The sequence below is a fragment of the Paramisgurnus dabryanus genome, unplaced genomic scaffold (assembly GCF_030506205.2).
Source record: "Paramisgurnus dabryanus unplaced genomic scaffold, PD_genome_1.1 h2tg000177l_1_56897__unordered_in_group8, whole genome shotgun sequence".
Lineage (NCBI taxonomy): Eukaryota > Metazoa > Chordata > Actinopteri > Cypriniformes > Cobitidae > Paramisgurnus > Paramisgurnus dabryanus.
Window position 1 is genome coordinate 45,001 of NW_027394092.1, and position 10,000 is coordinate 55,000.

Below are 10,000 nucleotides of genomic sequence, written 5' to 3' on the forward strand. Positions count from 1 at the left end.
TACCCCGTATCTCGGCCGGGGAAAGGGTTAGAGAGGCGAGGGTTGGCTCGTTGGAAAGGTCCCTCCGCGGGGCGTCCGAGGGTGGGTGTCCCGAAGGGCTGCGGCAAAGGGCTCCGGAGCTACGGCCGTGGGAATATCAAGGGGTGGTACTCCGTATCTCGGCCGGGCTTAGGGTTAGAGAGGCGCGGGTTGGCTCGTTGGATAGGTCCGCTCCGGTAGAGCAACCGACCCAAGGGACGAGTCGATCCGACCCAAGGCGCCCGAGCTACGGGCGTTTAAAGGTCAGGCGGTGGTGCCCCGTATCTCGGCCGGGCTTGGGGTTAGAGAGACGCGGGTTGGCTCGTTGGAAAGGTCCCCTCCGGTGGAGCAACCGACCCAAAGGGCGAAGTCCTGGGACTTTGTGCGCCGGAGCTACGGGCGTTTAAAGGTCAGGCGGTGGTGCCCCGTATCTCGGCCGGGCTTAGGGTTAGAGAGACGAGGGTTGGCTCGTTGGAAAGGGCCGCTCCGGTAGAGCAACCGACCCAAAGGGCGAGTCGATCCGAGCAAGGGCGTCCGAGCTGCGGCCGTGGGAAAATCCGCGGAGGGACCGCCGTATCTCGGCCGGGCTTGGGGTTAGGGAGAAGCGGGTAGGCTCGTTCGAAAGGTCCCCTCGGGTGGAGCAACCGACCCAAAGGGCGAGTCGATCCGAGCAAAGGCGCCCGAGTTACGGCCGTTTAAAGGTCAGGCGGTGGTACCCCGTATCTCGGCCGGGCTTAGGGTTAGAGAGACGAGGGTTGGCTCGTTGGAAAGGTCCCCTCCGGTGGAGCAACCGACCCAAAGGGCGAAGTCCTGGGACTTTGTGCGCCGGAGCTACGGGCGTTTAAAGGTCAGGCGGTGGTGCCCCGTATCTCGGCCGGGCTTAGGGTTAGAGAGACGAGGGTTGGCTCGTTGGAAAGGGCCGCTCCGGTAGAGCAACCGACCCAAAGGGCGAGTCGATCCGAGCAAGGGCGTCCGAGCTGCGGCCGTGGGAAAATCCGCGGAGGGACCGCCGTATCTCGGCCGGGCTTGGGGTTAGGGAGAAGCGGGTAGGCTCGTTCGAAAGGTCCCCTCGGGTAGAGCAACCGACCCAAAGGGCGAGTCGATCCGAGCAAATGCGCCCGAGTTACGGCCGTTTAAAGGTCAGGCGGTGGTACCCCGTATCTCGGCCGGGCTTAGGGTTAGAGAGACGAGGGTTGGCTCGTTGGAAAGGTCCCCTCGGGTGGAGCAACCGACCCAAAGGGCGAGTCGATCCGAGCAAATGCGCCCGAGTTACGGCCGTTTAAAGGTCAGGCGGTGGTACCCCGTATCTCGGCCGGGCTTAGGGTTAGAGAGACGAGGGTTGGCTCGTTGGAAAGGTCCCCTCGGGTGGAGCAACCGACCCAAAGGGCGAGTCGATCCGAGCAAAGGCGCCCGAGTTACGGCCGTTTAAAGGTCAGGCGGTGGTACCCCGTATCTCGGCCGGGCTTAGGGTTAGAGAGACGAGGGTTGGCTCGTTGGATAGGGCCGCTCCGGTAGAGCAACCGACCCAAAGGGCGAGTCGATCCGAGCAAAGGCGCCCGAGTTACGGCCGTTTAAAGGTCAGGCGGTGGTACCCCGTATCTCGGCCGGGCTTGGGGTTAGAGAGACGAGGGTTGGCTCGTTGGAAAGGTCCGCTCGGGTAGAGCAACCGACCCAAAGGGCGAGTTCATCCGAGCAAAGGCGCCCGAGCTGCGGCCGTGGGAAAATCCGCGGAGGGACCGCCGTATCTCGGCCGGGCTTAGGGTTAGAGAGACGAGGGTTGGCTCGTTGGATAGGGCCGCTCCGGTAGAGCAACCGACCCAAAGGGCGAGTCGATCCGAGCAAAGGCGCCCGAGCTGCGGCCGTGGGAAAATCCGCGGAGGGACCGCCGTATCTCGGCCGGGCTTAGGGTTAGAGAGAAGCGGGTTGGCTCGTTGGATAGGGCCGCTCCGGTAGAGCAACCGACCCGAAGGGCGAGTCGATCCGAGCAAGGGCGCCCGAGCTGCGGCCGTGGGAAAATCCGGGGAGGGACCGCCGTATCTCGGCCGGGGAAAGGGCTAGAGGCTCGCGGGTAGGCTCGTTCGAAAGGTCCCCTCGCGTGGAGCGACCGACCCAAAGGGCGAGTCGATCCGAGCAAAGGCGCCCGTGCTGCGGCCGTGGGAAAATCCGGGGAGGGACCGCCGTATCTCGGCCGGGGAAAGGGCTAGAGGCTCGCGGGTAGGCTCGTTCGAAAGCCCCCCTCCGGCATAGCGACCGACCCGAAGGGCGAAGGCCCCGGACCCGAGGCGCCCGAGAAACGGCCGTGGGAAAATCCGGGCACAGACCGCCGTATCTCGGCCGGGGAAAGGGCTAGAGGCTCGCGGGTAGGCTCGTTCGAAAGCTCCCCTCCGGCATAGCGACCGACCCGAAGGGCGAAGGCCCCGGACCCGAGGCGCCCGAGAAACGGCCGTGGGAAAATCCGGGGAGGGACCGCCGTATCTCGGCCGGGGAAAGGGCTAGAGGCTCGCGGGTAGGCTCGTTCGAAAGCCCCCCTCCGGCATAGCGACCGACCCGAAGGGCGAAGGCCCCGGACCCGAGGCGCCCGAGAAACGGCCGTGGGAAAATCCGGGCACAGACCGCCGTATCTCGGCCGGGGAAAGGGCTAGAGGCTCGCGGGTAGGCTCGTTCGAAAGCTCCCCTCCGGCATAGCGACCGACCCGAAGGGCGAAGGCCCCGGACCCGAGGCGCCCGAGAAACGGCCGTGGGAAAATCCGGGGAGGGACCGCCGTATCTCGGCCGGGGAAAGGGCTAGAGGCTCGCGGGTAGGCTCGTTCGAAAGCCCCCCTCCGGCATAGCGACCGACCCGAAGGGCGAAGGCCCCGGACCCGAGGCGCCCGAGAAACGGCCGTGGGAAAATCCGGGCACAGACCGCCGTATCTCGGCCGGGGAAAGGGCTAGAGGCTCGCGGGTAGGCTCGTTCGAAAGCTCCCCTCCGGCATAGCGACCGACCCGAAGGGCGAAGGCCCCGGACCCGAGGCGCCCGAGAAACGGCCGTGGGAAAATCCGGGCACAGACCGCCGTATCTCGGCCGGGGAAGGGGCTAGAGGCTCGCGGGTAGGCTCGTTCGAAAGGCCCCCTCCGGCGGAGCGACCGACCCAAAGGGCGAAGGCCCCGGACCCGAGGCGCCCGAGATACGGCCGCGGGAATTTCCGCGAGCTTCGACCGGACGTATCTCCGGCGGGCGGGGTCGCACGGACCCGAGGCCGGGCTCGTCGGAAAGCCCCGGGACGGACCTTTCGAACGAGACCGGCCGCGCGTCCGGGCGACCTCCGAGGCGGACGCTAGGGGCGCCGGAGCCCCGGACGAGCGAAAATTCCGCGACCACCCGCCCGTATCTCGGCCCGGGAAAGGGCCAGAGACTCGAGGGAGGGCTCGTTCGAAAGCTCCCCTCCGGCATAGCGACCGACCCGAAGGGCGAAGGCCCCGGACCCGAGGCGCCCGAGAAACGGCCGTGGGAAAATCCCGCGGGGGTAGGCCGTATCTCGGCCCCGGAAAGGGCTAGCGACGCGCGGGTGGGCTCGTTCGAAAGGCCCCCCGCGGAGGAGCCACCCACCCGAAGGGCGAAGGCCCCGGACCCGGGGCGCCGGAGCAGCGCGGTAACGAAATTCGAATTTTCGACCGGAAGTATCTCGGGCCCCCGGGGTCGCACGGACCCGCGGCCGGTCTCGTCGGAAAGCCCCGGGCGAGACCTTTCCGACGAGCCCGGCCCCGAGTCCGTAGGACCTTCCCCGGCCGAGATACGGCGCCCGGCAGTTCATTGGCCGATATCTCGGAAACGGGGCGTCGTAGACGCTCCGTGGTATTGGTGACCTTGACGATGCCGGGTCAGACGAGTCGGCCGCGGGCACGGGCCCGGGGGCGCCGGCCGCCAGAGTCGGGTGGCTCGCGCACTTCCAGGCGGGCCGCTCGCGCACCTCCAGGCACCCCGACCCACTCGCCGAGGCCGACCGAGGTGCGCCGTCCCGGCCGCGGACCGGTCGGGGTCCCCTCTCGAAAGGGCAGTAGTGTGAACAGGTGCCATCGGGTATATAGGGGAAGGGGTCCTCTCGAACCAGGCCTTCGAACCCGCGCGAGCCTAGCCCGGCAAGGCTCACCCTCCCCGGCCACGGGTTCGGCCTCCGTCCCCCTGGAGGTCCGGCACCTCCAGGGTCCCCGACCCTGCCTCCCCTGCCCGAGGGGAGGCCTCCGAGGCGGGCCTGACAGGGCGGCCCTCCCTCCTGGAAGTCCGGTTCCTCCAGGGTCCCCGACCCTGCCTCCCCTGCCCGAGGGGAGGCCTCCGAGGCGGGCCTGACAGGGCGGCCCTCCCTCCTGGAAGTCCGGTTCCTCCAGGGCACACGTCCCTACCTCCGTAGCCCAGAGAGGTGACTCCGAGGCGGGCCTGACAGGGCGGCCCTCCCTCCTGGAAGTCTGGTTCCTCCAGGGCACACGTCCCCACCTCCGTAGCCCAGATGGGTGACTCGATAGCGGGCCTGACAGGGCGGCCCTCCCTCCTGGAAGTCCGGTTCCTCCAGGGCACACGTCCCTGCCTCCTTAGCCCAGAGAGGTGACTCCGAGGCGGGCCTGACAGGGCGGCCCTCCCTCCTGGAAGTCTGGTTCCTCCGGGGCACCCGTCCCTACCTCCGTAGCCCAGATGGGTGACTCGAAAGCGGGCCTGACAGGGCGGCCCTCCCTCCTGGAAGTCCGGTTCCTCCAGGGCACACGTCCCTGCCTCCTTAGCCCAGAGAGGTGACTCCGAGGCGGGCCTGACAGGGCGGCCCTCCCTCCTGGAAGTCTGGTTCCTCCGGGGCACACGTCCCTACCTCCGTAGCCCAGATGGGTGACTCGAAAGCGGGCCTGACAGGGCGGCCCTCCCTCCTGGAAGTCCGGTTCCTCCAGGGCACACGTCCCTGCCTCCTTAGCCCAGAGAGGTGACTCCGAGGCGGGCCTGACAGGGCGGCCCTCCCTCCTGGAAGTCTGGTTCCTCCAGGGCACACGTCCCTACCTCCGTAGCCCAGATGGGTGACTCGAAAGCGGGCCTGACAGGGCGGCCCTCCCTCCTGGAAGTCCGGTTCATCCAGGGCACACGTCCCTGCCTCCTTAGCCCAGAGAGGTGACTCCGAGGCGGGCCTGACAGGGCGGCCCTCCCTCCTGGAAGTCTGGTTCCTCCAGGGCACACGTCCCTACCTCCGTAGCCCAGATGGGTGACTCGAAAGCGGGCCTGACAGGGCGGCCCTCCCTCCTGGAAGTCCGGTTCATCCAGGGCACACGTCCCTGCCTCCTTAGCCCAGAGAGGTGACTCCGAGGCGGGCCTGACAGGGCGGCCCTCCCTCCTGGAAGTCTGGTTCCTCCAGGGCACACGTCCCTGCCTCCTTAGCCCAGAGAGGTGACTCCGAGGCGGGCCTGACAGGGCGGCCCTCCCTCCTGGAAGTCTGGTTCCTCCAGGGCACACGTCCCTACCTCCGTAGCCCGGATGGGTGACTCGAAAGCGGGCCTGACAGGGCGGCCCTCCCTCCTGGAAGTCCGGTTCATCCAGGGCACACGTCCCTACCTCCGTAGCCCAGATGGGTGACTCGAAAGCGGGCCTGACAGGGCGGCCCTCCCTCCTGGAAGTCTGGTTCCTCCAGGGCACACGTCCCTGCCTCCTTAGCCCAGAGAGGTGACTCCGAGGCGGGCCTGACAGGGCGGCCCTCCCTCCTGGAAGTCTGGTTCCTCCAGGGCACACGTCCCTGCCTCCTTAGCCCAGAGAGGTGACTCCGAGGCGGGCCTGACAGGGCGGCCCTCCCTCCTGGAAGTCTGGTTCCTCCAGGGCACCCGTCCCCACCTCCGTAGCCCAGATGGGTGACTCGAAAGCGGGCCTGACAGGGCGGCCCTCCCTCCTGGAAGTCTGGTTCCTCCAGGGCACACGTCCCTGCCTCCTTAGCCCAGAGAGGTGACTCCGAGGCGGGCCTGACAGGGCGGCCCTCCCTCCTGGAAGTCTGGTTCCTCCAGGGCACCCGTCCCCACCTCCGTAGCCCAGATGGGTGACTCGAAAGCGGGCCTGACAGGGCGGCCCTCCCTCCTGGAAGTCTGGTTCCTCCAGGGCACACGTCCCTGCCTCCTTAGCCCAGAGAGGTGACTCCGAGGCGGGCCTGACAGGGCGGCCCTCCCTCCTGGAAGTCCGGTTCCTCCGGGGCACACGTCCCTACCTCCGTAGCCCAGATGGGTGACTCGAAAGCGGGCCTGACAGGGCGGCCCTCCCTCCTGGAAGTCTGGTTCCTCCAGGGCACCCGTCCCTACCTCCGTAGCCCAGATGGGTGACTCGAAAGCGGGCCTGACAGGGCGGCCCTCCCTCCTGGAAGTCTGGTTCCTCCAGGGCACCCGTCCCTACCTCCGTAGCCCAGATGGGTGACTCGAAAGCGGGCCTGACAGGGCGGCCCTCCCTCCTGGAAGTCTGGTTCTTCCAGGGCACACGTCCCTACCTCCGTAGCCCAGATGGGTGACTCGAAAGCGGACGCGGGAGGGTGTACGTGGCGCACCCCCAGGCCGAAGAGAGGTCTCGTGAGCGGACGCGAGGGTGTACGACAGAAGGCCTGGAAGTCTCTGACTTCCAGGGTCACCGACCCTACCTCATGAGCCCGAAGAGGTGACTCGAATGCGGACGCGGGGGTGTACGTGGCGCACCCCCAGGCCGAAGAGAGGTCTCGTGAGCGGACACGAGAAGTACGACAGAGGGCCTGGAAGCAAAAGCGGGTGACTCGTGCACTTCCAGAAAAGGCAAAAGCGGGTGACTCGTGCACTTCCATAAAGCCGAAACGAGGTCTCGTGAGCGGACACGAGAAGTACGACAGAGGGCCTGGAGGTAAAAGCGGGTGACTCGTGCACTTCCAGGGTCTCCGACCTTACGGCGCCTTCCGACGCGGGCGCCTCCTCCCGGACGAGCCACGGGAAGGGCCCCTTCTCTCAAGGGGCGGTCGTTTGAACAGGTGCCATCGGGTATATAGGGATGGGTTGCTTCGAAAGTGGACCTCCAGCGTCCTCCCTCCCTGCGGCAGATCCCAAGAAAGGTCTGTGCGCGTCGGTGTGCGATGAACGAAAAACCGTTAAAAGAACTGGAACGGTTGGAACGGACGAAGGGCGTCTGATGTGAGGCAGCGCCCCGGGCGAGTGTCGAAAGACGGGTAACCCATATCCGCATGCCGCCTAGGCGGAAAGATCCGGCCTGGATCATATCAAGGCTAATGCCTAAAAACTAAAGCTACCTTGGGTGATGGAACTCGGCTACGGCCGCAAAACGATCCGCCCTGGATCATCAAGGCTAATGCCTAAAAACTAAAGCTACCTTGGGTGATGGAACTCGGCTACGGCCGCAAAACGATCCGCCCTGGATCAAGGCTACGGCCTAAAAACGGCAAAAAAAGATCCAAAAGTCCCTGGATCAAGGCGCTTCGGCTTAAAACCTGTGAAAAGATCCGCCCTGGATCAAGGCTACGGCCTTAAAGCTGCTCAAAAGATCCGCCCTGGATCAAGGCTACGGCCTTAAAACTGCTAAAAAGATCCTAAAGTCTCTGGATCTAGGCTACGGCCTCAAAGACACACGTGTTGTGAGATAAGATCCGCCCTGGATCTCCAGGCTACGGCCTCAAAGGTTCGACCCGACCATATATGCTCAGACACGGGCGAACACAAAAGCGTAACAACCCATGTTGGAACCGTCGAAGGATCTCGGCGTCGGCCGTAAAACGGAAACCCCCCGGTCGTCGGTACGCGTGTGGCGGTCGAGGGCCCCCGGCCGCCGGTCGGGCGGGCGCGTGGATAGGTCTCCCGAGCGGTCAAGGAGTCCCGGAAGCCGGTCGGGCGAGCGGCCGGCCCCGGGGCACCCTACCCTCTCGGGCGCACCGACCCCACGCGTTTCGTCTCGGTCGGCGTCCGGGGTTCCGAGACACCCTTATGTATCTGTGTGACAGACGGAGTGGCACACCGTCTGCGGCGGGACAGGGCCGCCGACCGCGATGGAAGTCGAGTGAGGCGGCTTCCGGGGTCCAAGACCCTACAGACAGACGGAGTGGCGACCCGTCTGCGGCGGGCCAGGGCCGCCGACCGCGATGGAAGTCGAGTGGGGCGGCTTCCAGGGTCCAAGACCCTACAGACAGACGGAGTGGCGACCCGTCTGCGGCGGGCCAGGGCCGCCGACCGCGATGGAAGTCGAGTGGGGCGGCTTCCAGGGTCCAAGACCCTACAGACAGACGGAGTGGTGACCCGTCTGCGGCGGGACAGGGCCGCCGACCGTTACGGAAGTCGAGGGGGACGGCTTCCAGGGTCCAAGACCCTATCTGTGTGACAGACGAAGGTGCATCGTCTGGGGCGGGACAGGGCCGCCGACCGCTATGGAAGTCGAGTCGGGTGGCTCGTGCACTTCCAGGGTCCAAGACCCTCTCTTCGTGACCGACGAAGGTGCTCTGTCTGGGGCGGTACGGGGCCGCCGACCGCTATGGAAGTCGAGTCGGGTGGCTCGTGCACTTCCAGGGTCCAAGACCAACGCGTTTGACCGACGAAGGTGCCCCGTCCCCGGGCACGGACGGGGACGGGCCCGGCCTCCGGGCCGCCGTGGAAGTCGAGTCGGGTGGCTCTCGCACTTCCAGGGTCCTCGACCCTATCTGTCTGACCGACGAAGGCGCTTCGTCTCGGGCGGGCCAGGGCCGCCAGCCGCTATGGAAGCCGAGTCGGGTGGCTCGTGCGCTTCCAGGGTCCACGACCCTGCCTTCGTGACCGACGAAGGCGCTCTGTCTGGGGCGGTACAGAGCCGGGCCCCGTCCAGCAGGGGACGGTGGCCCGAACAGGTGCCATCGGGTATATAGGGAAGAGCACCTCGCTGACTCTCCAAGGTGATAGGCTACCGGATCCCAGGACCTCTCGAGCCCAGCGAGAGGCCTCTCGAGCGGACACAAATGCCTCGAAAAAGTCCCTCTGCACTGAGGTAGTGACGATTCTTATTACGAATGGTAAATCATCCAAGGAAGGGACGAACCCGGCTGGCCTCGGCCGTTAAACGAGCCGGCTTCGTTCGGCCGCTAAACGAACCGGCGTCGTTCGGCCGCAAAACGAACCGGCGTCGGCCGCTAAACGAAACCCCGGGCGGGACAGGGCCGCCCACGTCTCAGCCTTAATGACCCGTTACGGGGTGACGCCCGGATACGCTTTGTGTGTCATGGCCCTGAGATTCTGGAAATCGAACTGCGCCTGGGGCAGGCCTCCGCCCGGCCGACGTTAGCGCGTCGGCCGCCATGGGCGGTCGGTTCCTCCCCGACCCGGCGCTCTCGCCTCCAGGGGGGCTCTCCGGAGCCCGCCCGACCCTTTCCGCGGGAGACTCAGACGGTCCGTCAGACGCGAAGGTCCGCCACCGGCGGCCGGCGAGGGCCTCGGCGACCGAGGGCGGAGACGCCCCCGGCCCGTCGCGGCCACCCGGCCCCGCGAAACGCACCTTTCCTCGGTTACGGCCCACCCGGCCGCCCCTCAGCCTACGAGAGGGGAGAGCCACACGAGAGTGGCCCCGGTCCCACTCCCCCCGGGGGGTGGAAACCGGGACCCGCGCCGCGTGAACCCCGGGTCAGAGCGAGGCTCTCCTACGGCTACTACCTGGTTGATCCTGCCAGTAACATATGCTTGTCTCAAAGATTAAGCCATGCAGGTCTAAGTGCACACGGCCGGTACAGTGAAACTGCGAATGGCTCATTAAATCAGTTATGGTTCCTTTGATCGCTCCACCCGTACTTGGATAACTGTGGCAATTCCAGAGCTAATACATGCAAACGAGCGCCGACCCGGCCCGCGAGGGCCGGGGACGCGTGCATTTATCAGACCCAAAACCCATCCGGGACGCGTCTCCGGGCGCGCCCCGGCCGCTTTGGTGACTCAGGATAACCTCGAGCCGATCGCGCGCCCCCGCGGCGGCGACGACTCATTCGAATGTCTGCCCTATCAACTTTCGATG

General features: G+C 66.3%; 1 non-coding gene across 1 annotated transcript in view; it reads left to right on the top strand.

Annotated features, from left to right (window-relative positions):
* The first annotated feature begins 9,642 nt into the window (after nt 1-9,642).
* LOC135765230 (18S ribosomal RNA) overlaps nt 9,643-10,000 on the top strand; it is a 1,855-nt gene continuing 1,497 nt past the window's right edge. Inside the window, exon 1 of the ribosomal RNA XR_010540561.1 lies at nt 9,643-10,000. This exon is cut by the window's right edge and continues 1,497 nt beyond it. This is a non-coding gene — a ribosomal RNA (18S ribosomal RNA).